The sequence below is a fragment of the Rhinopithecus bieti genome, unplaced genomic scaffold, assembly GCF_001698545.2.
Source record: "Rhinopithecus bieti isolate Rb0 unplaced genomic scaffold, ASM169854v2 scaffold_4044, whole genome shotgun sequence".
Taxonomy (NCBI): domain Eukaryota; kingdom Metazoa; phylum Chordata; class Mammalia; order Primates; family Cercopithecidae; genus Rhinopithecus; species Rhinopithecus bieti.
Window position 1 is genome coordinate 313,150 of NW_016804489.1, and position 9,422 is coordinate 322,571.

Genomic DNA, 9,422 nt, shown 5'->3' on the forward strand with positions numbered 1-9,422 from the left:
ATTAAAAAGTCAGGAAACAACAGGTGCTGGAGAGGATGTGGAGAAATAGGAATGTTTTTACACTATTGGTGGGAGTGTAAACTAGTTCAACCATTGTGGAAGACAGTGTGACGATTCCTCAAGGATCTAGAACTAGAAATACCATTTGACCCAGTGATCCCATTACTGGATATATACCCAAAGGATTATAAATCATGCTACTATAAAGACACATGCACATGTATGTTTATTGCAGCACTATTGACAATAGCAAAGACTTGGAACCAACCCAAATGCCCAACAATGATAGACTGGATTAAGGAAATGTGGCACATATACACCATGGAATACTATGCAGCCATAAAAAAAGGATGAGTCCGTGTCCTTTGTAGGGACATGGATGAAGCTGAAAACCATCATTCTGAGCAAACTATCGCAAGGACAGAAAACTAAACACCATATGTTCTCACTTATAGGTGGGAATTATACAATACGAACACTTGGACACAGGGCACGGAACATCACACACTGGGGCCTGTCGTGGAGTGAGGATGTTGGGGAGGGATAGCATTAGGAGAAATACCTAACGTAAATGATGAGTTAATGGGTGCAGCAAACCAACACAGCACATGTATACATATGTAACAAAACTGCAGGTTGTTCACATGTACCCTAGAACTTAAAATATAACAGAAAAAGAAAAGAAATGAGATGAAAAGAAGATAGTGAGAAGAGGTGTGGGAGAAGGTGTCAGCTGCTCAGTCCAGAGTAGGCCTGCAAGACTGTATTCTCTAGATGGCGCAGTAAATAACCTCAGCGCCAAGGAGTGATTGCCCCCAGCAAACATTCTGCCAGCAGGAGCAGTCGTGAGTTTGCTCACATCTTGCATTCACGATAAACAGTTTGCTGTTTGATCACATAGCCTCTAGTGGAATGCTGAGTTGGTCACATCCCACAGGCCTTCAGCTCGCCGCATATCCCCCTTTCTATTTATGAATTAATTGAAAGAATGTAAGGCCAGGTTGGGCAGCTCTCATTCTCTGACTGGCAGTCCATCTGATTTTATAGACTATAAACAGAAGACAGAGACAGCACAACATTATTCCAACTACATATAAGATGTTAATGTGGTGCCTTAAATAGGTCTAAAGGCTGAGACTCTCCAGGCCTTGCTGGAATTCAGTACAGTCTTCTAAAGAAGGCTGAAGTCTTGAGTTTGCCTATTTAAATCAAGAATTTTGTTTTGTAATTCACCAATATCAAAGGTGATGTTGAATGTAAAAGCTCCCTGAAAATGGGCTTTCACAAGGTCCCACGGATACGCACTTTGGTTATATTCTAAGTTAGTTACACAAATATGGATGTCATTAAAATGACAATGCAATTGCTGCTGCAATTGCAAGCTTTATACTTGTTCCCCTGACCATAGAACCATGGATTTAAACATTGTAACTCAGTGTTAATTTTATTGTGAAGTAGCCATGCTTGGTTAGCTGTAGGTATCCAGTGCTCCAAGTACTGAGTTGTTTGAACAGAACTATGCAAAGCTACAGAAGATATCACAACAGAAGTTATTAGTGTGACCAAGGAAACAAGAGCAAAAATTATCATGCCTAAGGCTCTACAGACATAATGAGTAAACTGAGTTAGAAGTTTCACAAAATGCAAAGCAGGTCTGGCAGCCCAAGGCTCTGGACAAATTAACAGGAATCCATAGTCCAGGAATGTGACCTAAAAATCATCAAAGTAGAGATATTATGAGTTTGCAATGTAATATGATTAATGCAGTGATGTAACTGGCAAAATTTGCAAGTCAATTGGGTATTGTTTACCTGGAGCTGGTCCTTCTTAGCTGCCAAAAAGACATAAGGATTAAAAACACAAACTGTAAATTGAGTGGTGATATTCTTTACAAATGTAACAGTAGAACTGTGTTGTGACTCTGGTCAGTCTTCTCTCTGTCTTTACACTCAGGCTCAGCTGACTCATGGCTCAGACCAGAGGGACTGGGCCCACGGTTGGCCACCCTGGGTTCCTCCAGTCTCCCATTCCATGGTCGCACGAATCCACATGGCTTGTCTGTCTCCTGTAAAAACACAAGCATACTCTCGTACCCACGTCAGTAAAACCACTGGACATTTCTATTGTTTTTCTTCTGGGGATTTCCATAACACTTTTGGATAAACTTTCCTCTTTTCCTCTAACACTTGCCAATCAATGTCTTTCTGCTGGAGTTTTACCATCCATAGCAGGAATCAGAAAATTTAAAGTAAATAAGGCTAAATGTAGTTTTGATTGAGGTGGTAGTTGGCCTCCTATGCCCCCTTTTTGTTTTTTCAATACGTGTTGTAATGTTTGATGTGCCTGCTCTATAATGCCTTATCCTCTAGGATTATAAGGAATTCCTGTTTTATGGGTTATAGCCCAAAGCTGTAAGAAATTTTGAAAAGCATGACTAGTAGAAGTGGGTCCATTGCCAGTTTTTAATTGTTTAGGTATCCCCATATGAGCAAATGATGACAGACAAGTACATGACCAGCTGTCTCACCTGTTTGGCATGCAGCATATGAGAATAAGTGAAATTCATTAAGCAGTTCTGGGTCTAGTGTACTTTTTAACTGTAGCAGTTTCTATGTGACTGGCTACATTTACAACATAAGCTGAATCACAGATAATGTTGATAGGATCTGAAGCTGTGAGCCGTAAAACCTGAATGACTGCAATTAGCTCTGAGCCTTGAACTGAAGCACCAGAGGTCATTATTGCTTTCGGAACTTTTTGGAATAACACTGGAGAATTCCAGGGGCTAACTGACTTTTCGATATATCCTGCATTCAATTGCTCTTTTACCAAGAGATGAAGTTGATCTAGCTTCTCCTGTGTTAGGGGCCATTGATCCTCCCGCACAGGTTTGTCACTATGCCATTCTAATGGTAAGGCCATGGGTGGAGGAGAAGTATCAATGACCCCGCCAGAAATCCTGATGTTCTAGCCCTTTTCCATCTTTTTTTTTTCAGTACTGATATCGGGTTAGGATTTCATTGTAGAAACTTCCCCAAACCTTTTCCACTCTGATATCCCATGTTCTTCAACATTTTAAATCCTGGGTTATCAAAGTTTTCATTTGTAAGTCTTCTATCCCATGCTGTAAGTAAGTCTCAATCCCATAAGTTGATGGCTATACTTGCAACATAAGGTTGAAAAGTACGTGACTGTCCATCCGTACCAAGGCAAGGTAAAATCTCAGCACTCTGTTGAACACTTTCAGCTGTTCCTACTCCCACTAGAGATGCAGAAGTTAATTGCAAGGGACAGGATGGGGACCAATTGTCTTTAGATATTACTGATACATCAGCTCCTGTATCCATAAGTCCATAACATTTCTTTCCTTTAATTTGGAATACACAGGTGGGTCTATTAGAGGCTATGGGTTGGGATAGATAGATTTCCCATCTAGTTGTGCTCTCAAACTCTTTATTTTCTCGTTTCTCTTTTGGTGGAGAAGGGTGTAATTTGCAGGGAATAAGCAATAATTGAACAATATGTTCTTCCGGTTCAAAAACTCAAAGATTTTGTGACATTAAAACTTGAATTTCTCCTTCATAATTGGAGTCAATCACTCCTGGGACTACAGTAATGCCTTGCAAGTTAAGGCAGCTTTTGCCTAAAATTAGTCCCATATATCCTTTTGGTAAAGGTCTCCAAATGCCAGTGGTTTGATAGGATTGTCTCCACCAACTAATGCGATTCTTTCTCTGGAGGGTAAATCTAATCCGGCACTACCTGGTGTTCCTGGGGTGAGGGAATCAATGTGCCTCTGGGAAGCCATCCCTGAAACAGGGTTGAGGTCTGAACTGGGAATGCCCTCATTCTCTGTGGGGCCCAGGTCCAGGCCCCCATCTTGTTTGCCGGCAGGGGGGTGCCGTTTTGATGAAATTTTGAGTGGCACTGATTAGCCCGGTGATTTCCATTGTTACAGCGAGGACAAAGTCATGGCATTTTTTCCGCTGGGTGGGGTACTGCATTGTAAAGTCCTTTCTGTCCTGAGATCTGGCCACATTCTTTTTTAAAATGTCCAGTTTTTCCACAATTAGATATTTTCTCATTTTAGGGTTTGACCCTTGGCTCCTTTTAGAATTGTCAGCTGCTAAATTAGCCATTGCTTGTGCTAACATTGCAAGGCGATGAAACTTAGTTCCTACATTTGACAAGCTCTGAGAAAATTTCCCAAGTTTTTTGTACACCTTACCAGGGCCAGTGCATGTTTACAATCCGCATTTGCATTCTTAAAAGCTAGAGTTAAGGTTAGCATTTCTGCGGCCACGGTATGAGGAATCTGATGCTTCACTGCCTCTTGTAATCTTGCAAGAAATTGCATATAGGGTTCCCGTGACCCTTGTATGATATGTAAAAAGGATTGTACTGGGACTCCCTCTTCAGGAATTGTGGCCCAGGTGCGTTTAGCGACCTGTGAAAACTGCTGATAAGCAGTGTCTGAGAGGGCTATTGGATGCTCCAGGTCTGAATAAGGGCCATTACCTAACAGCATATCCTCTGTAATGTCTGCATGTCCAGCAACACGGTTCTGTTTAGCCTGGTCTGCACATATTTCTTGCCATTTTAAATTCCATGTCAGATACGCACTAGCGGACAAGCAAGTTCACGCCAAGTGTCTCATATCAAAGAGTAAAAGACGCATAGGACCAAACACAGATTCTAGCAATCCTAAGGTGAATGGGTTCTGTTCGCCATTATTTACCACACTCGCTTTTAATTCCTTCAACAACTTAAAGTCTAGCAGAGTGTGTTCATGAATAACCTGCTGTGGATTGTTTGCATCAGGCCTTAAGGAAATAGGAAAAGCGCGAGGACCTTAGGGCTCTCCAGCTATGACAACAGAGCGTAAAATTATTTGTATTGGGGTTATTCTATTATATTTATTTAGAATAAATACAATTTATAAATTTATAATTTAAGTTATATTTATTTATAAATTTAGATTATAAATTTATATTTATAGAAATATAAATTATTCTATTTCTGCTACCAAAGGAGGTGGTACAGATGTTTCTACAATGGGAGAAGGTGGTATAGGCCAATTTTTATCGTTCCTCTCCAGTTTTTTATTTTCAACTGGAGCCATGGGTGGGACAAACAGAATCTTTCAGATTTTCTTTTTTTTTTTTTTTTGAGACGGAGTCTCGCTCTTTCACCAGGTTGGAGTGAAGTGGCGTGATCTTGGCTCACTGCAACTTCCACCTCCTGGGTTCAAGGGATTCTCCTGCCTCAGCCTCCCGAGAAGCTGGGACTACAGGTGTACACTATGACACCCAGCTAATTTGCGTATTTTTAATAGAGACGAGGTTTCACCATGTTGGCCAGGATGGTCTCAATCTCTTGACCTTGTGATCCACCCACCTCGGCCTCCCAAAGTGCTGGGATTACAGGCATGAGCCACCACACCCGGCCGATTCTTTCAGATTTTTAGACTCAGCCTGCTGTCCAGCAGAATAATAAGGAGATAATGGCAGAAGTACAGTATGAACTAAACTCCAAGTGGAGAAAACAGAAGAATCAACTTGATTAGGCCAAAGAGATAGTGAGAAGCTGGGTGGAAGAAGAGGTCAGCTGCTTAGTCCAGTGTAGGCTTGAAAGACTGTACTGTCTAGATGTTGCAGTAGATAACCTCGGTGCCAGGGAGTGATTGCCTCCAGCAAACCTGCTGTCAGCAGGAGCAGTCATGAGTTTGCTCACAGCCTCCAGTCACGATAAACAGTTTGCTGTTTGATCTTATAGCTTCCAGTGGAATGCTGAGTTGGTCATGTCTCAGGGGGCCTTCAGGGCCTTCGGCTCCCTGCAGTTAGATAAGGGAAGTTCCAGAGTGAATCCTTGAGAGGGAGAAACAAGAGAAGGTGAAGTTCTTCGTTCTGAGGCAGTTTCTAAGGCCTTTCAATTTCTTTTAGTTGAAACATGCTCATATACCAAAGCACCGTACTTTGAGATATTGTTCTCTGCATTCCCAAAAAAGTCAAGAAAGCAAACAGTAGCCTTTATACGTAAAGCACAGAGAGCATAGTAACTTATAAAGAGAAGAGGACATGAGGATAAAAGTAAATTTAAGATCATATGTTCTTTAATTAATTATTGATCGTTTGTCAGAATGATTGCATTTTTTAAAACATCGCTATTTGACACTTCATTATTTTCCCCAGGATTCATTCTCCCTTTTTCCATCTGCAAGTTATAGGACTTAAGAAATGTTGAGATATGATTAAGTAGAAAAATATCAGTAAGAGTTCAGTTGCAGATTACAGAAACCACTCTCACTATTTTAGACAAATAATAACAATTTAATTTGGAATGATGTGTGGTTAACAACCTAAGTAGAAAGAGAGGCACTAGGTGAAGATCAAAGTACTTCTAGCTCCCAGGATCACACATTCATTATCCTGGTTCAAAAAGGTCCCAGCCTAGCGGGATGGCTCATGCCTGTAACTCCAGCCCTTTGGGAGGCCAAGGCAGGTGTATCACGAGGTCAGGAGTTTGAGACCAGTCTGGCCAATACAGTGAAACCCTGTCTCTATTAAAAATACAAGAATTAGCTGGGCGTGGTGGTATGCACCTGTAGTCCCAGCTACTCGGGAGGCTGAGGCAGGAGAATCACTTCTCGGGAAGGTGGAGGTTGCAGTGAGCTGAGATCATGCCACTGCACTCCAGCATGACTCCGTCTCGAAACAAAACAAAACAAAGAAAACTCCCAATACTGCCACCCAGATAACGGTAACTGCAAAACTATGCTTCCTCAGCTACTATGGTAGTGAAATAAATACCTTGCATCTTGCCTTTCTGCTTATTTAACTCTGTTTCTAATTAAAGATGATGAGGGCATCTGAAAAACTGAATATGAATCACCCTCCACTCCTACCCCAAACAGTAGCTGTAAGGGAAACGTGATTTTTAATTTTCCAAGCCTGTACAGTCCTGTAAGGCAGACTAGAAGGAGTTTAGCAAAAATGTTGTCAAACAAACTATGACAAATTATTATTCTGCCAACATATTTATGAAGAGCGAAGCAATGTGGACACTCTTTACTTTTGTTTCACAGACATAGAGAGAGAACTAGGTTTCAGTAACTTCCTAACAGAAAATAGAAATTGATATTATCTTTCATAACACTCGAAGAAACCGAGGAAAGGGTGGCTAAGAAGCTACTGTTTTAAAAGAAGCATGTCGCTATTCAGCAAGTGACACTTTATGCAGTTAAGCTTATTGTTTAGCAACAGCATGACAACTTCTAGGCATGAAATAGTTTCATACAAAATGGAAGATTGTTTCATTTAATTGATTTCACTCAAATTGCATCTTTCACATTTGCAATGAAGAGGTCAGCCTTCACCGAGTCCCATTATTGTATTAATAATATAATGCTTTCAAATTTTCTTAGTGCTTTATGATTATATTAAGGTATTTTCTGTGCATTTTCCTATTTAGTTTTAAAAGTTGTATATAGAAATATATTTGCAAAAGTTTTCATCAGCTTTTATTTGCTTGTAGTTGATATATGGTCTCTCCTCACATTGAAGGACACTTTTGCAAGATATTGACCCATTCTTTTCATTGAGAATTTACTATCCCTTTTACATTTCGTTTATTCATTTCACTTCCCATGTGCTACCAGTTTCCTGATATTGGTAACTACAGGAAAACCCTATCTAATTCACAAGACTATTTCACATAAGATTTGGAGGGAACATTATAAAGAAATAGAAAAGCTTGCAGAATCCCAAGTTAACTCATTTATATTGTGAAATAAAGAAAATGAAAAATAATACTGTTTAATAAAATAAAACCCATTGTCAGAAGTTTTACATGTTAGTCAATGTTCTGTTTATTCTTTATTTTAATTTTAATTTTAATTACTAGGGCATATATTAGATAGGATGGCAAATGATCTCAGATATAGTCTTTCTTTTATGAGATGAACATTAAGAAAAATGTGAATGAGTTTAATTCATTTATTGTTCAAATGTTTTCCTCTTCATTCTCTCATATCTGTAACTAGATCCCCTGAACTTTGGAATACATGGATGCTTTGCCTATTATTTATTAATTATATTACCTGATCAAAAAACAGAAAAAAAGCAATAACTGACAATTTTTTCATGCTTCAAAATGTTAAAATATTATTAACATTATTTTGTATAAATATCTTTTACTAGCATTCTGACACAATTTTAATTTTAAACTAGAATGAAAATTTGCTTTTCTCCAAAAAAGTATATTGTACAAAATATGCTACTGCATCATACATGGATCTAATAGACAATCCTGCTGTTTGTACCCAATTCTGTCACTGTTTGTACCCAATTCTGTCACCTCCTTAATAGCACTAGTGAGTTGGGCAAGTGAGAGTAAATACCACATCCCCAGCCTCCCTAGCAACAATGTGTGACCAAGTGTCTAAATTCCACCCAGTGAGATCATGGAAGTGACATGTACATCTTCAGGGTCACATTTTTCAAGGGACGGGAGCAACTTTCTCTTGTTCCTTTTATTCCTTTTTCTAGAAGATAGATGTGGGGTGATCTCTCTCAGATCATATAAATGAGTTCAATTCCTTAGAAACATTAAAGCATCAAGACAGAAGGAACCTGAGTTTCTGATGATTAGACAGGGCAGAATAAACAAACCAACTCAAAAACTTATGTAAGAGAATCCTAAACTTCTATATAATTCAGAAAATGTTATTTTGGCAATACATCATTGCAACATGTATTCTAATTAATAAAATAGCAATTTACTTCAGATCTTAGCCTTTGGTTATTTTCTCAACCCATTTAAATGTAACCCCCAAATTCCTCACATTATGTAGTCATATATTTTGAAACTAGCACTAAACAAACATAGGGAAACAGTTAATCCAATAACATAACAATGTGTGTGTGTGCACCTAACCTGCTACATTTAATTAAATATTATAAATTTCTCTTGATAGCTAATTTTAGCATGTTAATAACAGTATTATTTTGAATACACACATATACCAGGCTAACACAAATACACACAAATATACATATCACAGGTAAAAAAATGAAATATCTATTTTCACTTGACCCTGAAATTAAGGCACCCTGTTGAGAAAAACATACAAAACATAAAAAAACTATGAGCAAATGAAACAGTGATAATTCAGAATTCTAGTTCTATTATTATCACACTTTACAGGGGCCATAGAATTTTCCTGGTCTTAATGGTATCATCTGTAAAATTAAGACTTTCAAAAGTCCATTTCTGCTCTAAATATCATTTAACTGTTTAGTTCAGTGGAAATGTTTGGTGTTTTCAAATATAAAACTAATTAGCAAAATTCATCATAATAATAACACTGTGATACATTAAAACCTTTTTGGAATCTAATTTAGAATCTCCCTCTCACTTCTTCC